Source organism: Pongo abelii, chromosome 15, assembly GCF_028885655.2.
Source record: "Pongo abelii isolate AG06213 chromosome 15, NHGRI_mPonAbe1-v2.0_pri, whole genome shotgun sequence".
Classification (NCBI taxonomy): Eukaryota; Metazoa; Chordata; class Mammalia; order Primates; family Hominidae; genus Pongo; species Pongo abelii.
In genome coordinates, this window is record NC_072000.2 from 32382948 (window position 1) to 32404522 (window position 21575).

At 35.0% G+C, this 21575-nt stretch overlaps 1 long non-coding RNA gene across 1 annotated transcript in view; it reads right to left on the reverse strand.

Moving 5' to 3' along the window:
* Positions 1-1515: 1515 nt before the first annotated feature.
* LOC134760066 (uncharacterized) overlaps positions 1516-21575 on the reverse strand; it is a 29946-nt gene continuing 9886 nt past the window's right edge. Inside the window, exons 3-4 of the long non-coding RNA XR_010136948.1 lie at positions 20968-21045; positions 1516-1641 (exon numbers count right to left, since the gene is read on the reverse strand). This is a non-coding gene — a long non-coding RNA (uncharacterized LOC134760066). The remainder of the gene's footprint in view (positions 1642-20967; positions 21046-21575) is intronic.

Below are 21575 nucleotides of genomic sequence, written 5' to 3' on the forward strand. Positions count from 1 at the left end.
TTATGTAAGTTGACTTCAAGACATTTTCTTCCAAAACAGTTGTTATATTTCTCCATGTTTCCTGCATGGTGGATTTTGAATTTAGCATCTGACATGTTTTCTCAACTCTAGTTTATAATGAAAACATGTAGGTACTCAAGGGAATGTGTTAAAAGCAAAAATTCTATGATCCTTGAAAGGTAAATGACAGCGCTGAGATAGTCACATCTGGATCAGAAATGTTTCATTTGTTTATCTAACTAAACAAACACAAATAGAGATAATTAGGATGCTAGCAATGCATATTTTAACAAACAACTTATGGCTTTGATTAGGTCAGAACCCGGTTTTTGGTTTTTCTTTGTTCCCACAAATTTGTAAAAATGAATTGACCTGCAGCATTAAGTGGCTTTGAGTGATTACAGTAAATCTATTATTTTCTATGTTGAAGGCTGCAGATAAAATTAATTCCTGGAATTCAAAGAATCATGTACATTATATATTTAAATATATATTTTTATGCACACACACATAAACACACACACACATAATCATATACAGTATAGTATGCCTAATTATTCACTTCAATTTACCTCACCTTATTTTTATTCTTATTAGAATTGCACTAACATGTTTCAGAATTGCTAAGCTTTAGCTGTGGAAAATCAGTCACACACACAAAAGAAAAACGAATCTCTTGGTAAAATCACAACTGTTTATATTTAAAACGGTTTTTAGCATTATAGTGAACTGTTAATGACTTTTAAATTTAGTTTTGCGTGTAGATTAGTAGGTTGAAGCAGAAATTTTAATGTAAATGAATATTTTCTAAATCTTATTAGTTTTCTCTCTTAAAAGTATTTTTTATATCCTGAAGACAGGAACTTAAAATATTCTGTTTACATTCTGATCATATAGCTCAATTTTAAATTAGTATAATCATATTTCTTGCTGAGTTGAAATGTTTTTTTAAATTCTAGTCAAAAGCTTTTTATTAAATTAATATAATCATACCCTCTTGTTCAGTTAGGAGTAAAGTAGTTGTTTAATTAAACATGATATTTGTTTATAATGTAATGTTTCAGAAATACTAGTTCAAAAGATAGGATAAGGATTTATATCAAATGTTTCAATCTGACAAGTAAATTACATTTCTTCCACCATAAAAAGGTAAGCAGAAAACTGTAGCAGCAATGAAAAGACATATTCTTACTATCTAGTGATATGATATGCACCAGTCTGCAAAATATGACCTTTTCCACTTTCAAGATTCAGCCAAAGTTTTACAACCACTATAATAAGGATCTTAGTTTTGGCTTTTAGTACTTTTAACGTGATGTTAAAACTTCCATTCCTTTTATTAGTCAACTCAGAGGACAAAAAAAGAACAGGATGGGTTTCTATATGAAAATCTGAATATATTAAAATCTAAGTTATTACACAAATATGAAAAATGGTAAGTCAGTAAATTCTATGCTCAAGAATGAAACATACAAAATGGCCCCCATTTGCCAAAGCAGAATCAAGAGGATAATGTACATTTTTAATAGGTTTTATTTCAATAAGTGGCCTTTGTTGTGATTTCTTCTTTCCATATGCTTTTGCTTTTATACCAGTTACCATTGCTGTTACATCAGTAGAAGGTATTCTCTTTAGTTAAACCTATGAAGTGAAAATAAACTCAATAAGAATTATATATGTAAAGTAAAATATTTATATAATGATTAATTTGCATGGAAGTCTGGATAATCTAAATTTGATGGAATTAGAAAACAGATTTTATATTTTGACTATTTTTGATATAACAAAAGTGTTATACATTTTTAGAGAACAATTTCCTGTATTTGGTTTTCCCGTTGGAATTAGAACACTGTACAGAAAAACTAAAAGGTTACAAAAAGTTTTACATAAATTTGTACTTTATCAGAACAAGACAAATTGACATTACTATGTCACAAAACATAAAAAATTGGAATTTCTTTCTTTTTTTTCCCCTGAGACAGAGTCTTGCTATGTCACCCAGGCTGGAGTGCAGTGGTGCGATTTTGGCTCACTGCAACCTCTAACTCCCGGGTTCAAGCAATTATTCTGCCACAACCTCCCAAGTAGCTGGGATTACAGGCGCCCCCCACCACACCTGGCTAATTTCTGTATTTTTTAGTAGAGACGGGGTTGGTCTCAAACTCCTGACCTCATGATCCGTCCGCCTCGGCCCCCCAAAGTGCTAGGATTGTGGGTATGAGCCACTGCACCCCACCAACAATCTGACTTTCTCATGTTTGTTCAAAGTTTAGCTATCGTGAGCTTGTTAATGCTGAAATATTGCCTCCCTGTTCTATGAAATACAAAGTGCGTATAAACGCTTATTCCCTCAGTCTCTAATTGATTCTTTGTGCATTCCTCTGTTAGGTTTTCAAAATTATTATGATAGAAATATTGATATAACTAATGTTTATTTTATTTTTAAACTAGTATTTATTTAGTGATTATTATGTGCCAGACACTTACATATGTTTACTATTTGGATAAATTTGGTCACTTCTTTTAGCCAAATACACACAGACACACACACACACACACACACACACACAGTTATATTCACAATACACTTGCATTTCATTAAGTAGGTTAAAATTATATATAAAAGAGAAATTGGGGACCAGTCCTTTTGAAATTAAGTTAATGAACAGGGATGTTAAAGTGTAGTAAAACCAATCTGGTATTATTTCATGTTGGCAGTTATATTTTTTCTCCCCTCAATGAACCACAAAGAAAGAAGATGGGTATGATTTGTACAGGGGTGAAATAGGTTGTCTGTCAGTTGGGGTTAGGCGACAGTCTGTCTGCAAGCCGTAAGATGATCTGCAGAGCGCCAGAGGAAAGCAGGCAGGATTCCTGGCTTTAAGAATAGATATTGATCTACCTTAGCCACCTAAACAATGCCTCACCTGTTTGCCTTGTCCATACCTTATTTTACGCAGTCTAATGCTTGTTTTGTTTGACTTTTCTTTTATTTCTCTGGATCTGAGCTTTGATACACTTTGGGGAGTACATAAACATAGTGTTGTACTTGAACATCACCATACTTCTGAGTCCTCTGGTAGTTTAAGACCACCCCTCCCTCTTGAATAGCTCTGTTATTGAAAATTATGAACCAGAGCTAAATTACTAGTCCGCATACAGAAGTGGCTGATCCAGCAGTCTAGTGTCCAATAACACTGAATGTGAGATGCTGCTAATTACTGCCCTATAGACCTCGTTTAAAATTTCTTAAATTTCAACTAGTAAAGGACTTTATTATTATTAATTCTTTCTTTCTCCAGCTGATAGTTGAAAGATAAGTTACTATAGCATTTAGAACTCTATCCACTTATTTTGGAGCAAAAAAGAATGTTACTATGTACTGCCTCAAGCACTAATGAAATACAAAACTACACTCAGCTTCCCAGTAAACTATAATATAAATATTTTACCAGCACTTATTATTAGTTTGCCATTTCCTGCTGACAGCTATTCCAACTTTGCCAGCAGGCACTGGGTCTCACAATTGTATTATGTTTTGAACAAATAGTGACAAACAAAAATTCTCACAAAATAAATGAACAAGATTTCCTGGGGAAAAAACCTATTCCAATGTTAAATGAATATTTCTTTTAAACTCTGACATGTAATATTATTTAATTTTCATATTGTGCATTTCACTTTTACTGGAAAACAATTAAGTTAATGAGGAACTAAATAATGTGCACCCAGAGATAATTTAATATTACTGGTTGTCTGATTTTAAGTTTGTTTTTTAACTTTCTGCTATTCTAGAGCAGCCACATCATAATACTTTTATTGATAATGGAGGACTCTGATTTTCAAATGAATCAATTTAAAGACCTGCAGAGAATAAAAGCAACTATTTTAGAACCACAAAATGAAAAGTTTCACATCAAACTGTGTTTTTTTCCCCCTATGCTGTTTCCCCATGCTATCAAGGAATACCATAAAACACAGCAACTGACGAAATCCAAAGATGCTTAAAATGTGTCTTGGTTTTAAACTGGTGTGACCTTCTAAAGACCTTATGTCAACGATAATCACTTCCCTGAAAACACCGCCTACCTCTTTGCTCCACTCTTGCTTCATTATGATCAACTGGATAAAATACAACTTTTGTTAAATCAAACCCTCAACCTACTCTGCATTTGCCCACTTGCAACTGAATGCAATTAGAGAAAAAATACAAAACAATACTGACCTCACCTTAAGTTTAGAATCACTCATCTCAAGTGGCTCCTCTATGCTGTCTAGCAATCACACTATATTTTTCTAGCTCCTTCCTAAAACTTAGATGATTATTTTATACCTTCTCTCATCAAATCTCCTACACCTCTTTCCCCATCCTTATCCTAAGTGGTTGACCATGATTTCCACTTTACTAAGAAATTTGAAGTAAACAGAAGAGACTTCACATGAGCTTCTGTATCGACATCTATTGACCTAAGTGTATTTGTGCTAATTTACTTGAACTTTCATTTCCATTCTCCTAACAAAGTGTAGTCCTCAATTTTTGTGCTAGATTCAGTTCCCTTCCCACCTACCTTAAGATGTAAATCCAGCAGTTCTCTTTCTTGCACCACACAGATTTTTCTTTCTTACACTACATATACTGCCCTTACTACTGGATGATTCACATAGCACATAAACATGTTTCTGTCACTTCCATTTCTAAAGGCCTCCCTTTTGACTCCACTTCCCTTTCCAGCTTATTCCCTTTACAATCTTTCCTCTTCTCTAATTTCATTTACAATAAAATTTATTGAAAAAAGATGTGTGTTAGTCTGTTCTCACACTGCTAATAAAGACATACCCAAGACTGGGTAATTTAGAAAGGAAAGAGGTTTAATCGACTCAGTTCCACACAGCTGGGGTGGCCTCACAATCATGGTGGAAGGTGAATCAGGAGCAAAGTCACATCTTACATGGTGGCAGGCAAGAAAGCTTGTGCAGGGGAACTCCCATTTATAAAACCATCCAGTCTCGTGAGACTTATTCACTACCACGAGAACAGTATGGGGGAAACTGCCCCCATCATTCAATTATCTCCACCTGGACCCACCCTTGACACATGGGGATTATTACAATTTAAGGTGAGATTTGAATGGGGACACAGCCAAACCATATCAAGATGCTTCTGCATGAAGTTTCCAGTTTCTCTCCTTCTATTCTTTCTTGAATCTATTCCAAAGGAATTTTCAGCACCAAAATTCGACTAAAACTGCTTTTATCCAGGTTACCCATGAACTCCATGTTGCTAAATTCTCAGTCCTCATCTTGCTTGAATCCTTGTTAACATTTGACAAAATGGATTATTTTCTCCTTTCTTTGCTTGGCTTCCAGAACCATAAACTTACACCGTTCTTATGTTTTTCCTATCTCTCTGGATGCTCCCTCTTAGATTTTTTTTTTTTTTAATTTCCTCCCAATCTCCTTGGCTTCTAAATGTCATAGTGTCTCTAGGCTCAGAACTCACATCAATTCTTTTTTCTATGCTTAATAACTATTTTGCTGAATTTCATTCTTCTCAAGACTTTGTCATTGATACACTGATATAATATGTAAGTATATTTAATATGACAATAATATATAAAATATTCATACTCTATGTGAAACATAGAAGTATAAAATATAGAAATCTATGCACATATATAAATAAATATATAAATATGTCATATTTCTTTTCTAAATTCCACTATTTATAGCTGCTAATAAAATAACTCTGCTTGGGTAGCAAATACACATCTTAAGTTCAACATGTGTAGAGTTAGCTTTCTGTTATTCTCCCATAACCTGGTCTTCACCTAGTCTTTTCCTTTGCAGGGATAGGCGATTCCTTTCGTCCAATTGCTCTATCCAAAATTCTGTCTCTCTTTTCCTTTTTTTTTTTTTTTTGAGACGGAGTTTTGCTCTTCTTGCCCAGGCTGGAGTGCAATGGCACGATCTTGGCTCACTGCAACCTCCGCCTCCGGGGTTCAAGTGATTCTCCTGCCTCAGCCTCCCGAGTAGCTGGGATTACAGGTGTGCGCCACCATGCCTGGCTAATTTTTCATATTTTTAGTAGAGACGGGGTTTCACCATGTTGGCCAGGCTGGTCTCAATCTCCTGACCTTGTGATCCACCCACCTCGGCCTCCCAAAGTGGCCAAAATTCTTTAGACTTGTCTTTGGCTGCTAACTTTCACTTAAACACCCACTTTATCATTAACTTTTGTTGGTGGCTGTTTTCAAAATGTATCCCAAATTCATCTACTTTTTACATCCACTGTTATTGCCACAACCCAAGTCCACATCATCATATCTTGCCTGGATTTTTACAATAGGCTACTTTCTGCCCTTGTCGTTCTTTAGGTTTTATTCAACTGGTAGCAAGTAAATGTTCAAATCTGACGTGGGTAATGTCATTTTTCTGCTCGACTTCTCACTATTTTTTTTTTCCCCATCTCACTCAGGCTAAAAGCCAAAATCATTGCAAAGATAGGCAAGACCCTACTTAACTTTCTGACTTTGTGTTCATTTACTCTGTTTCTTCATTGCTCTGTCTGGCCACTTTTGCCTCCTTTTCTCAAGGATATGCAAACTGTTCTTGCCTCAGGAAACTTGCATTTCCTGTTCTCTCTGCTGGGAACACTTCCCCTTCCACAGGCATACGAACATGCACACACTCCTCCTTTCCCTTATGCAGATACAAATGCATCATTCTCTAACCCACTATCAAATATTCAACCACTCCTTCGTGCTTCTAATGACCTTTCCTGTTTTATTTTTCTTCTTACCATTTAACATATATTTTATTTATTTGTCTTGTTTATTTTTGTCTCACTAGAATGCATGCTCCATGATGTCAATAATTTTGTCTTTTTAATCTTATTTTGTCAGTGATAAACTTCCTTGTTTGAAATTATAATTGGAGCCTGGCGCGGTGGCTCACGCTTATAATCCCAGCACTTTGGGAGGCTAAAGTGGACGGATCACGAGGTAAAGAGATCAAGACCATCCTGGCTAACATAGTGAAACCCCGTCTTTACTACAAATACAAAAATTAGCTGGGCGTGGTGGTGGGCGCCTGTAATCCCAGCTACTCAGGAGGCTGAGGCAGGAGAATCACTTGAACCCGGGAGGCGGAGGTTGCAGTGAGCCGAGATAGCATCACCGCACTTCAGCCTGGCGACAGAGCAAGACTCCATCTGAAAAAAAAAGAAAAGAAGAGAAGAGAAAAAATAATATGTATAGTTGGAAGGAATGTGTGAATATGTCTTTCCCCTCTAGACCTTTGCACCTACTTTTCCCTTGGTACTGTGTACTTTTACTCCTTTTTCAACTTTTCAACCTCTGTTCTTGAAGTCTCAGCACAGATACTTTCTTAATAGTCTTCTGACCACTTCCATCAACTGCAGGCTTTGTTAAGTGATATACTTACCCGTACTCTGACACTTATCATACTTTGTAAAAGTATCTTTTTGTTTTTCAGCCTCTTATTACAAACACACTTTAAACCTACTGCAGGCAGGGTGTTTGTCTTATTCTGTTTTGTATACACATCATATAATTTAGTCCCCGAGGTATGAACATTAATAAGGGTCTACTCTGCTAGGCATGACCCCACCAGGGATGGGACTTCAACAAGGGCTGTGTCTACTTTGTTCATGCTTACATTTTGTGCTTGTGCATAATAAGTACTTAATACATGGATGTTTAATAAATGCAATTTTACATTGGAAAATTAAAAATGAATATAGGCACATAAAAACATAATATTTCTTCCTATGATCTTTAATGGTAAGATTCAAGAGGATTTCAAGAACCATCATCTGATAAACATATTCTGTTCTCATAAAGTAAGCATATCCTAGATTATGGATACTGTCCTAGATTACTGATACTAGACTATGGACACTGTCCTAGATTTTTGGTAGTTTCCATCATAAAAATCTTTCTTTATTTTTTTTTTTGACTCTTGTTTCCTCCTAAAAGCCTGAGAATGTTTTTCATGAAGTTGTATTCCTCTAGGACATTTTGAGGAAAATCCTTTTCCCGAAAGCTAATCTGAAAAAGCCTGATTTGTCAAATTTGCTTGTTTAATTCTTCAGTTTTAGTAGACAATTTTTTATTTTGTCATTACTGTAGCATTTTAAGAAATATCCAATTTTTTTTCTCTCTCAGCTCCCTACTATACTTCTGTAGAGTAAGGGGTAAGGAGTAGAGGAGACAGAGTAGAGAATGTGGAGATATTAAGGGACATTAAAAATTTCTTTTCACCAACTTCCTATTATTTGTACTATCATATGAAAACCATCAGAGCACTCAATTGCAGGAATTGGATTTGCTGTTGTTCTGTTCTTAAGTGCAAGTAGTTGCTGGATGAGTAAACATCCTCCCTAAATTCATACAAACATTGCACACACACACACACACACACAAAATCACTTCTTACAGCTCTAGTCTAAAAATATAATTATATTAAATGTTTAGGTTAAAAGCATATTCTAACTCCTAGGTTAGGAGAAAATATTTATCAATTACATATATGTTAAGGAACATGCATCCATAATATGTAAAGAATTTTTACAACTCAACAATAACAAGTAACTCAATTTTAAAATGGGCAAAAGATTTGAATAGACCTTTCTCCAAAGAAGATATTCAAATGGCCAATAAGCACCATGAAAAGATACTCAATCTTCAATATCAATAGTCATTAGGGAAATGCAAATCAAACCATAATGAATTATTACTTCACACATACAAGGATGGCTAACATAAGACAACAATAACAACAAACAATAACAATATTGAGAAGGATGTAGAGAAAGTGAAACTCACACATCGATGGTGAGATTGTGAAGTCATACAACTACTTTGTAAAACAACTCGAAAATGTCTCAAAATACTAAAAATAGAATTATCATGGGACTCAGTATTTCCACTCCTAGGTTGTACCCAAAAGAAGTAAAAATATATGTTCATGCAAAAACATTATTTATAGTAGCCAAAAGGTGGAAACAGCAGAAATGTTAATCAACAGATGAATGGATAAACAAAATATGGTATATCCACACAAAGAAACATTTGGCAATAAAAATAAATGAAGTACTGATATATGCTATGTATCAGTGTCTCAATGTTCAACACGTATGAACGTGAAGGCATTGTGCTTAAGTAAGCCAGCCACAAGTGACCACATACTATATAATTCCATTTATGAGAAATGTCAAGAATAGGTAAATCTGTAGAGATACTGAATATATTATTGGCTGCTAGGAGTCAGAAGAGGAGGGAATAAGGAGTGACTGCTAGTGGGTGTGGGTTTCTTTGTGGAGTGATGAAAATATTCCAAATTTAGATAGTGATGATGGTTGTACACAACTCTATTTGTATACTAGAAACACCAAACTGTACAGTTCAAAAGGATGAATTTTATGATACATGAATTTTATCTCAATAAAGCTATTAAAAAAACAACATTCTGTGGTTATATGTTTTTGACTATAAGTACTGTGTATAGCTTTTAAGTGTATGCCCCCTTGATTGCATTTACTTTCTAATACAACTTTTTGTTTTTCCTAGAGCTTGGTTCATAATTACATTACTTTACATTTGTTCAGTTGTTTTTTTTTTATGTGACCATTGTTATTTCAGAGCCAACTTTCTACCAAAATTATAAATCTTGTTTTTTGTACCCAAATACATTACATAACATATGTATTTCCTTTTTTTATTATTGTTTTCTGAATATATCTATTCTTCTGGCCCAGACTGCTCTATGGCAGTTTTGTTTAGTTTAGTCAAGGCCTACTGTGTAGCTGTTTTTCTCAAACATTTTTTCATCATCCTGGAAATTATTTTTTTCTCTTTCCTAAATGTGATTCCCTTTTTCCTGGATTTGATATTCATTAACTTATTTCTTTGATTTGGTGGAGTATATCCGTTAATACCTTCCTGAGAATGAATGGCTACCTAGAAGAAAAACTATTTTAGGAATTACTTAAAAATGATTGTATTCTACTCTTGCTCTTGATTGATAGTCTGGTTGGAAATAATTTTCTCACAGAATTTGAAAATTATTGCTCCATGGTTTTCCACCTTCTGTTAAGAGTGATGCTATTGAGATGTTAGATATGATTATGTTTCTTGATTCTTTGTATATGTTCTATTTTCTCTCTTTTTCTTTCTCAGGGTTGATTCTTTTTTTTAGGATTTTTTTATGGTATTTTTTTCTTTTTAACTTTTACTTTGGATACAGGGTGTACATGTGCACATTTGTTACATGGGAATATTGCAAGATACTGGGGTTTGGAGTACCGATCCCGTCACCCAGAGAATCAGCATAGTACCCTACAGGGAGTTTTTAACCCAAATCCCCCACCCTCACTCTAGTAGTCCATAGTGTCTATTGTTCCCATTTTAAAATTCTGTAATGCTATGTGTCTTTGGTGTGGGACTTTTTCATTAATTTTGCTCAATTCTTGGTTGTGACTTTCAATCTGGAACCTCATATATTTTGGGTCTGGGAAATATTTTTGTATTATTGCCCTGATAGTTTCCTCTGTCATGGTTTTTTTTTTTTTTTTCCTGTTTTGGAAATCCTGGTATTTGGTTTTTTACTTTCCTGAGCTGACTCTTTGATTTTAGGATTTTTAAAAAACTATTTTCTATCTCTTTGCCTTTTTGTTATGCTTTCTGAAAGACTTTTTCTTCTTTCACATACAGCCCAACTTGAATTTATGATAGTCTATTTTGGCTCTCTTACTTAATATTTCAGATAACTCTTTCTTGGTCTCTGAATGTTTCATTTTTGGTTTATTGGTGCAAATATTTGCTCATCTTTCCCAGGATATTAATTATAGTAAAATTTTCTTCTCCTTGATTTTGTTTCCTCTCAGTAATACTTTTTTCTTTTTCTTGCAATTGTCATATTTAATATCAGAGGCTTTTCATTAATATTTGAGAACTAAAGAGCACCAAAATGCTGTTTGAAAACTGTATATTTGGGGAGTACTGTGTAGTGAGTTTCACATCAGTTGATAATGTAGAGATTAGGGCACTTCTGTGGGAGATCCCCAAATTTTAGTATTCTTTATGGAGGAACCTTGTAATCTTCTACAAGAAGGGGCCAACCTGGGTTGTCAGCAAAGACGAGGAAGCAGGTATGCAAAGTTTTAATTAACCACTCTCTTTTTAGTTCAGCAACTCATCTTAGCTTTGGCTCCATTGGATGTCTTGCATGTAGTCTAGCAAGTCAGTTTCTACCATCCTATTCTGTCCGCAATGTCTAAATTTCATTGGTATATTTTATCTTTTTCTTCTCCCATCCCATTGTTCTTCTCATTAATAAGATTTTTGAAGGGAGCAGAAATACACACATGAATTCAATCAAATAGACGTGCATGTGTTAACATGAAAGTTATCAGTTATTTTAAGAAATGAAACCATTTTTAAGCATCTTCATCATCATCCAGAAATATATATTGAAAATTTTCTGTGTGTAAAATCCTGTTCCGGGCAATGTAGTGATGCCAAGGAACAAACATATCATCCCTATTTTAAGGGTTAGGATGACCAAAGTATTAGAACCTAAATATTTATAATAAGTAAATGTATGAGTGTTATGAGCAATGATACTAGAGTTAGACCGTTTAGGTTTAATCTTTAATTATTAATTGTGATCTTGGACAGATTACTTAAGCTCTTTACATCTTAATTTCCTCATTTATAACGAGAATGTATTAATGCCACCTATTGCTAAGGACACTGATAGGTAACGGTAAAAAAATCTGTTATTCTCATATTCCTTGTTAACAGAGTCCTAATTTTGTTATGGATAGGTACACAGCTAAAAAAATCTGTGTAAACTCTTTGTCCCTTACAGCTAGCTGCGATCTTGTGACACAGTTGTGGCCAAATAAATTTAAGTAGAAGTCACTAGGCAAGGCTTCTAGTAAAGTTTATTAAAGCAGGAGGGTTTGGCTGGCAAGTGCTTTCTTCTGTCTCTCTTCCCTTCTGCTTGACTGAAATGTTGGATTTTGTATCCAGGCTCCTTTGGATTTGAAATTTTTCCATTCAGCCTTTCTTAACATGCCATTTTTGTTCCTGTGTTTGTCAAACTGAATTCTACTTGGTAGAACCAGGGAGTGCTTCCCAAAGAGGATGAAGTGAACTAGGTCTTAACATCTGAGGAGACATTAGTGAAGTAGACAAGATGAGTAAGAAAGCTCCAGACATAGGGACTGAACATGCAAAGTGGCAGAAGTGTAAGAGCTTTTGGCAGAAGATGAAGCTGGAGAAGTAGTCAAATGCAGTATCACGAAAACCCTCAGAGGCCATTTTAAAAGGTTGGGACTTTTCTTGGAGGGGATGATGAGCTATTGAAGTATTTTCAGCCAAAGTCAGAAGATCAAATTTACATGCTTGATAGAAATAATTCTGGCAACTGTGAGGATGTTTGCTAGGAGGTGATTCAAAGCAGAAAAACACGCTAGATAGCTTTTGTAGCAGACCAGGCTAAACATTTTTGATGAGGGCCTAAACTAAGGTGCTGGCAATGGGGGTATTTAAAGTCACTTTAAAATAAATTTAGAGGTTGATTTGATAACATTTTTGACTTTATGCATTGTGGGTAGGGAAAACAAGAGGTGTAGGATGACTTCTAGAGATAAAAAAATTAAATAAAAGATGATGAACTTAGTTTTGTGAAGTTGATTTTGAGATGCTCTTATGATATTTAGGTGTCAAATCCCAATGAGCCTTTGAACTCAAAAGAGAGATCTAGACTGAAGATAAATGTTTGATAGTGATTAGTAAATAGGTACTATATGAAGCTATGAGTACGGATAAGATCATTCAATATAGCTTTGTAACACTCCACTTCATATTCTCTGAATTCATTTGTAGTCCCAATGGATAGTTTTTATTATCACTGGCAGGTTTCTACTTCAAACTCTTTAATTTCCGCTTCTCTGACCAAGAGCTTTTTCCAATGCCATAAGAGCTTGCTCAGACATCATACAGGGTAGCCGGAATTTAATGTCCTTAGGGGCAACCTTAGGAAATGAGGATGTGAGGCAGGGGATAAACGCTCAGGTTCTCTCTCAGTTGAACAATTCTAAGACATACTCTACATGATACATTAAAGAGTTTTTAATGGATTCGGCTTCAATTTCCCACAGTGGAAACCCATTAATCCACATATTCTTTTATGTTTTGCTTTTTCCATTTTTTTTTAATTTGTGCTTTCTGGCATTACTAACAAAATAATTTGTTTGCCTTGAAGTAGCTGACTTAGAGTCTGCAATGGTGAAAACCAAATTAAGACATAAAAGAAGAATGAATAAAGTAATAAGCAAGAAAACCTAAGATGGAACTATAGGAAGTACCAATTGCAGGATGAGCAAAGAAAGAAGGGCCTATGAAGAAGGCTAGGAAAAAGTAGTGAGAGTAGGAGGAGAAAAGGCAGGAGAAACATGCATTGCAAGGCCTATGGAGAATTTCAAAAACAAGAGCTTAGTTAGCCTAACCATGATGAGATCAAGAAAAGTGAGGTCTAGAATGATTTAGCTGACCAAAATGAGAGAAATTTCACTGGAGTGGTAGTGAGAAGTGAGGGACACGTCTGGTAGTTGAAAATAAGTTGAGTTGAGCAAAGTATTTTTAACTATATTAGCCCTATCAGGCACAGGTCATAGGTCCTATAAGCTTTTTAGAAACCTTCCAAAATGTTTGAAACAGAGAATCTGGTTAAAATGTCTACCCATACGCCCCACCAAGTGACCCGTTCTCCTCCAGAGACAATACAAGTTACCAGTTTCATCTGTGAATTTTCACTCAAATTAAGGAGTTTGTACCTAATTCATTTGGAAAACTGGGAGCCATTGAAGGTTTCTGAGAAGGGAGGCAAGATGACACAGACTTCAGGATAAATTAGAGTGATGAAAGAACTGGAGTCACAGATATCAGCTTTAAGGATGAAGAATGCTGGCTGACTACATCAAGGATGAAGCATGAACCCAGAGAAGCATAGAGACTTGAACAAAGCAACATGAAAAGTAAATAGCTTAATTGGCTAGAACCACTAAGGCCAACAGATTAAAATTAGTTGGTGGTAAACTGTCATTCCTTATAGGAAGAATTTTCTAGAACCAAGAGCTGCATAGAAAAATTGAAAAATTTTATGGTGGTAATATCTTCCCCTACATTAGAAGGAATCAGACATACGATGGGGTACAACCTCTCAGTGATGTTATGTACTAGGAAGTGCGTAAATGAACTTATAATTTCTTTTTTTCTTTTCTTTTTTTTTTTTAAGGTGGAGTCTCACTCTGTCACCCAGGCTGGAATGCAGTGGTGAGATCTCGACTCACTGCAAGCTCCGCCTCCCGGGTTCACATCATTCTCCTGCCTCAGCCTCCAGAGTAGCTGGGACTACAGGCGCCCCATATCAGGCGTGGTTAATTTTTTTTTTTGTATTTTTGGCAGAGACGGTGTTTCACTGTGTTAGCCAGGATGGTCTGGATCTCCTGACCTCGTGATCCGCCCGCATCAGCTTCCCAAAGTGCTGGGATTACAGGTGTAAGCCACTGAGCCTGGCCGATTTTTTTTCTTTGTTTACTTGTTAATATTGCAAATGTAATTAATGCTCCTAATTCTTCTAGGGCAAATCTACTCATTTAAAGTGAGATGGAGTATTTCTGAAATAAATGGGGACATAGGATGATTTAGAATCCAGTTTAATACTTGAGACAGTGTATATTTCTGAATAAATTTATCCAATAAAAACAATCTGACTTTACTAAATTTTGCTTAGTTCATTATTAATAGAATTTCTTATGCTATACATTAGATACAATTCTTATTCTTAGAATTGTGGGCATATCCTCAAACTACAAAAATCTTAGAAGAAAACCTAGGAAACACCCTTCTTGACATCAGCCTTGGCAAAGGATTTATGGCTAAATCCTCAAAAGCAATGAAAACAAAAACTGACAAGTGGGACCTAATTAAACTAAAGAACTCCTGCACAGCCAGAGATGCTTTCAGAGCAGTAAACAGACAACCTACAGAATGAGAAAAAAGATTCACAAACTATCCATCTGACAAAGGCCTAATATCTGGAATCTATATAGAAATTAAATCAACAAGCAAAAACCAAATAATCTCATTAAAAAGTGGGCAATGGACCTGAACAGGCACTTTTCATAAGAAGACACACAAATGGCCAACAAACATATGAAAAAATGCTCAACATTACTCATCCTCAGATAAATCCAAATCAAAACCACAACAAGATACCATCTCATACTAGTCATAATGCATGTTGTTAAAAAGTTAAAAAAGTAATAAGTGTTGGCAGAGCTGCAGAGGGCACTTATACACTGTTGGTGGGAATGTAAACTAGTTCAGCCATTGTGGAGAGCAGTTTGGAGATTTTTCAAAGAACTACCAGTTGAACTACCATTCAACCTAGCAATCCTATTACTAGGTTTGTACCCAAAGGAACATAAATTATTCTACTAAAAAGACACCTGCACCTATATGTTTATTGCAGCACTAGTCACAATAGCAAAGAAATAAAATCAATTCAAGTGCCTGTCAATGGTGGACTGGATAAAGAAAAGCAGATACACATAACCATGGAATACTACACAGGCATGAAAAGAACAAAATCATGTCCTTTACAAACATGATGCAGCTTGAGACCATTACCCTAAACGAACTAACGTAGAAACAGAAAACCAAATACCACATGTTCTGACTTATAAGTAGGAGCTAAATGTTGAGTACACATGGACATACAGATGGAAACAATAAACACTGGGGAATACTAGAAGTGAGATGGAGGGAGGGGGCAAGGGTTGCAAAACTACCTATTGGGTACTATACTCACTTCCTAGGTGACGGGTTCAACTGTACTCCAAACCATTATCTCATGCAATATACCTTTGGAACAAACCGGCATATGTGCCCCCAGAATTTAAAATAAAAGTTAAAAGGGGGAGGTGGGAAGAATGGTCAGATGAGACTTAACACATAGTGGTGGATCATCAACTAAAATGAAATCCTCTTCTGTAAAACTATTTTCTTTACAATTACGGCAGTGTCATTTTGTGAAAAAACAAGCTTTCAATCACCAAAGTAAATGATCATGAAACAGAAGAGTAGATCTCAGCTAACTGCAACCTCAGCCTCTTGGGTTCAAGTGATTCTCCTGCCTCAGGCTCCCAGGTAGCTGGGATTACAGGCATGCACCAGGACGCCCGGCTAATTTTTGCATTTTTAGTAGCGATGGGGTTTTACTGTGTTAGCCAGGATGGTCTCAATCTCCTGACCTAGTGATCCGCCCACCTCGGCCTCCCAAAGTGCTGGGATTACAGGCGTGAGCCACCGCACCGGGCCGAGAAGAGCAAATATTATAAAGAGAAGATAATTTTTTAACTGACAACCCCATTTGTTGATATTTATCATATAATTACCTCACCTCCTGCAACACTTTGTGAAATAAAGGATTGAAGAAATTAATTGGATTAATTCAGTCAAGGTAGTTGCCAATTTTTATTTAAATTGTTTCCAAAGGTTTTCTACCGGGTGAGAGGGTGGGTGGGTGAAAAGACATTATTTGTCCTCTTACCCTGAGAGTATATCAGAACCTCAGCTATAATGTTGAGACGATAGCTTTGTGTGGGTATGGGGAGATGGGGCATGTATATATTTTGGAAAAGATCCCCAGGGGATTCAGATTCTTCTGTCCTTATCATAATCCTGGTTAGGACCACTGCGGGCTTGACTTTTACTTTACAGTAGCCGTTTTTCTCAGCTTTTCCATTGCTTTATATCAACCTAGCACCGCTACTCCCCCCACTTCTTCATTTTTGGAAGGGCAAATGATTGTGATGAAATGAGACATTTTGTAGTAAAAAGGATACAGTTTTAAATACCTTTAAAACATTTCAAAAAGCAATACAATTAGCTAAGCACTTATGTTTTATTAGTAATAGCAAGCAAAATTAATAAGTAAATTCAACTAAAAATGATTATGTGTCAAAGTGTATAGTTTTTACATTGACATTTCACATAATCTGACTTTGCTTAGAAGAGAAATCACTCGGCTGTTAAAATTACTTTTAAAGAGCTGTCAAAATTGGAAAACCTGCTGTCAAAAATATGATGAGAAAAGTTTAAAAATGGTAAAGTATGTTGACTTAGACAAAAAACATTACCTTCATGAAGGAAAACTTGAATATTTATCATTGTCTTCAAAAGAGGTGATCTTATCTTCCTGAAATTGGACATCTTGGTTTAAAAATTTACATTCTGGGGCCGGGCCCGGTGGCTCATGCCTGTAATCCCAGCACTTTGGGAGGCCGAGGCGAGCGGATCATTGGAGGTCAGGAGTTTGAGACCAGCCTGGCCAACATGGTGAAACCCTGTCTCTACTAAAAATACAAAAATTAGCCGAGTGCCCTGGTGCATGCCTGTAATCCCAGCTACCTGGGAGGCTGAGGAAGGAGAACTGCTGGAACCCAGGAGATGGAGGGTGCAGTGAGCTGAGATCACACCATTGCACTCCAGCCTGGGCAACAGAGAGAGACTCCATCTCAAAAAAAAAAAAAAAAAAAAAAAAAAATTCACATTCTGACACTATGTTTTCATTTTCACAGCAACATGAATGAAACCATTTACATTGGTACCAAATGAGAACATCTTTAAGTGCTAAAAAAAAACTAAAATCTTAATGTCATCTATAAAACAAAACGAAATAAATATTGGTAAAAACAAAGATAGATGGCATACACTTATTTTCAGCTTCTCTTATTTTATGTATAAATATATTAATGCTTATTAAGTAAGATATGTTAACTAATGGAAGAATGTAAATCTATGTTTTCTGGACAGTTTGCTAAGGATTTCATATTTTTATTCTGCCTATTTAAATTATAAGCCATATCAGATGCTCAATTATACGCCATTGAGAATTTGAATTCCAAAATAATTTAGTTTTGAGGCTTTACACTAAACTTCAGCTTCTGAAGTTTATTTTCAGCTTCTCATATATATATATATGCTTATTAAGTAAGATATTTTAACTAATGGAAGAATGTAAATCTATGTTTTCTGGAAAATTTGCTATGAATTTTGTATTTTTATACAGCCTATTTAAATTATAATCCATATCAGATGCTCAATTATATGCCTTTGAGAATTTAAATTCCAAAATATTTTAGTTTTGAGACTTCACACTAAACTTCACTTAAAGATTGATTCTTCTGTCCCTGTCATAATATAATTCCAAAAGAGACAAATCTTAGAGAGCATTGCATTTAAGGACAGATAGATTAGTTAAAAAAAAAAAAAAAAGCCTCTCTTAAACTCTTTCCATTTTACAATGAGCAAAATATATCAATAATTTAAATCTCAAAAAGTTCCATTTCTCTTTGAAATAGAGAGCCAATAAAATTCTTCAGCATATCCTAAGCATTCAATTGTCAGTTCTCAATAAAAATGCATAGGTGTTTACCTCTAGATGAATAAAATGTGTGAATATGAAATAAAACATAAGATTTCTCCCCTAGTCTTCTTCATCTACTACAAATAATGTAGGACTTTAATGTTAATATCCTGGGTGACTACTATATTGCCAGTTTATCATTGTTGTGTGACCTTATGTGTTTGCATCCTTTTCCATATATAAAATACAATTGTAGTTATCACCCATCTGGCACAGTCACAAAAATCTTATGAATATTAGTATATAAATGATTGTAAAATTCTTTGTAAATGTAAATGTTTAAGTAGCCCTATTTTGTTTATAGAGAAGAAATTCAAAATAAAAATATAGCTATAATGGGATACATTATTTGAGCTAGAATTAGAGAAGAGAAAAATTTTCTTTCAAAAAATAATTGCCCATCTTTAACAAAGAATATTATTGTGTGGCATCTATTATTTTACTGTTTATGTGAAAAAATTTGGGGCTGGCTACTAAATTTCCTAATTTTCAAATAAGTTTATATTTTAACATCACTATATTTAATCATCAAAGTTTTTAAAATTAAATTTCACATCCACATGACGTGTATCCTAAAACATGCAAGCTAAAGAATAAAAATGCTTACAAACATTGCCACAAATAAGATCAGTGTGACTTTTAATGAAATTGATCTAAAATGCCAGCATATTTTTAGGGAATGTCAACTAAATAGAAAATTAAGTTTGAAGGTAGCAAATCTAAACACAGCTGAATGTGACTATATAAATCTTATTGTTCCAGAACCATGTTAATATGCCCTTATTACACAAATACACAGTTAAGAAACTGTAAATTAAAGCTCTAACCAGTAATCCAATGTACAGTGTGTGTACGTTGGAGAAAAGTTTGTGTTGCTATGGGAACTTTGGTTTTTGTTTATATTATATGGGAAACTATATTATGTGCCTTGGTTCACCTTAATGACTACCTTCATATATTGCTAATTATACTATTTTCCCTCATTCACTCTGATGATTAACTCCTTAAGGTTAATATTGCTCATCTTTATTGAGTTAGTTCATATTTTTCTTGAATACAGAAATATGAACTCATATTTAACTTCATTTGTGAAAATTGCATTATGCATGCCACCATCACCTATTCATTACATTATGTAAAAGGAGTTTTAGTTTTTATGAGATTTGCAAAATTACATTTATGAAAATTATAAGCTTGACCTTGTTTGCCTATAGACACATTTCCAAATTGTGGAAAATAAAATTTGTGAACACATTTTTGTTTTGGGCAAAAAATGTATAATTTCCTTTTCCTTTTTTTTTTTGAGATGAAGTTTCACTCTTGTTGCCCAGGCTGGAGTGCTATGGCGCGATCTCGGCTCACCGCAACCTCCACCTCCCAGGTTCAAGCGATTCTCCTGCCTTAGGCTCCCGAGTAGCTGGGATTACAGGGATGCGCCACCACACCCAACTAATTTTGTATTTTTAGTAGAGACAGGGTTTCTCCATGTTGGTCAGGCTGGTCTTGAACTCCCAGCTTCAGGTGATCGCCCACCTTGTCCTCCCAAAGTGCTTACAGGCGTAAGCCACGGCGCCTGGCAAAAAATGTATAATTTTCTTATTCAAAATCGCCTACAGCATTTTAAATGAGGAAACCTAAACTATTAAGAAAAAAATTGTTCACATTTTCAATGCATAGGCAAAGACGTGTCGAAATATTCATTATGTGTGTACAGAATTCCCTGAGTTAGTAGGGCTCTACAGAGACAGTTAGTAAGTGAATGCATTACACTGTCAATATTAGGATTTTTTTTCTAAAGGAGATGAAACTATCATGTATGATACTCAAGTGATGGATACACAACAGCATGCATTTGTCAAGACCCATACAACTTCACAGCACAAAGTTTGAATTTAATATACGCAAATTTAAAAAATTATTTGAAAGGTTGGGAGTTCTCAAATGAAATGCATACTGTGACAAAAGAATCTAACTGCATATCATGTACAAAACAATCTCACTAAAAAAGTAAGGAGAAAAGGTTCTGGCTTAAGAAAGTTTGAAAATGAGTGGAGTCTGTAAGACTAACAGCAAATAAACTTCATGTAAGTATTGAACTTTAGTTGATATTTGTTTTCTGTGGTAGAATGGGTTAACGATTCTAAAACCACTACACATGTATATTAGAATTAAACATTTAAGTCAATGGATGTTTGAATGATGGAAATCATTTTCTCACTGTTGAAGCTAGAGGATACAGACAAATGAGAGAAGGCTGGAATGATCCATTGGGTAATATAAACATCAGCATGAACTCATTTTTAGCTTAATATAGATTCAGATGGATACACCTAGAAATATTTACAGATATATGTATATACAAAGGTCAATATACTCACGTATATTTCCTTATTCTATTAGCTGAGAGGGTCTAGAAACAAGGATACTCAGGAGCAACAAACGTACCTCAGATTCAAATACTGGTTTCTAGAATTATCCAATTAGAGGAAGTAGGGCCTCTTAAAGAAACGCCTGATTCTAGGGCTGAAGCAGAAAACATACAAGATGAACTGAGAGAACCTTGTAGTGTCAGAAAGTAAGAAAGTGCTCAAGACACACACACACACACACACACACACACACACACACACACACACACAGAGTCAATCAGTCAATGACGGGAGTAAGTCAAGAGGAAACATAAAAGTTCCCAATGGGCAAAGCTGGAATGATTTCAGCAACAAAATTAATACAATAGTATTGGATTATAGCCAAAAGTATAAGATAAATATCCAGGAGTCCATATTGATATAAATAAATGAGTAAACAAACAAATAAAGAATAAACAAATATTCTGTGCTAATAATTTATGTAGATACTCTACCTTCAAGGAGATGGAACATAACTCTTCCTCAGTCCTTAAGTGTGAACTGTGCATAGCGACTTCCTTCCAAGGGGTACAGTATGTAAACGGGGGAAAAAGAGTAACTTTATGGCCAAGAAACCTGACAAACAGCTAAGTGATCAAGATTAATATTAACAGGGACAACTCATGTTGATAATACCTACTCTTG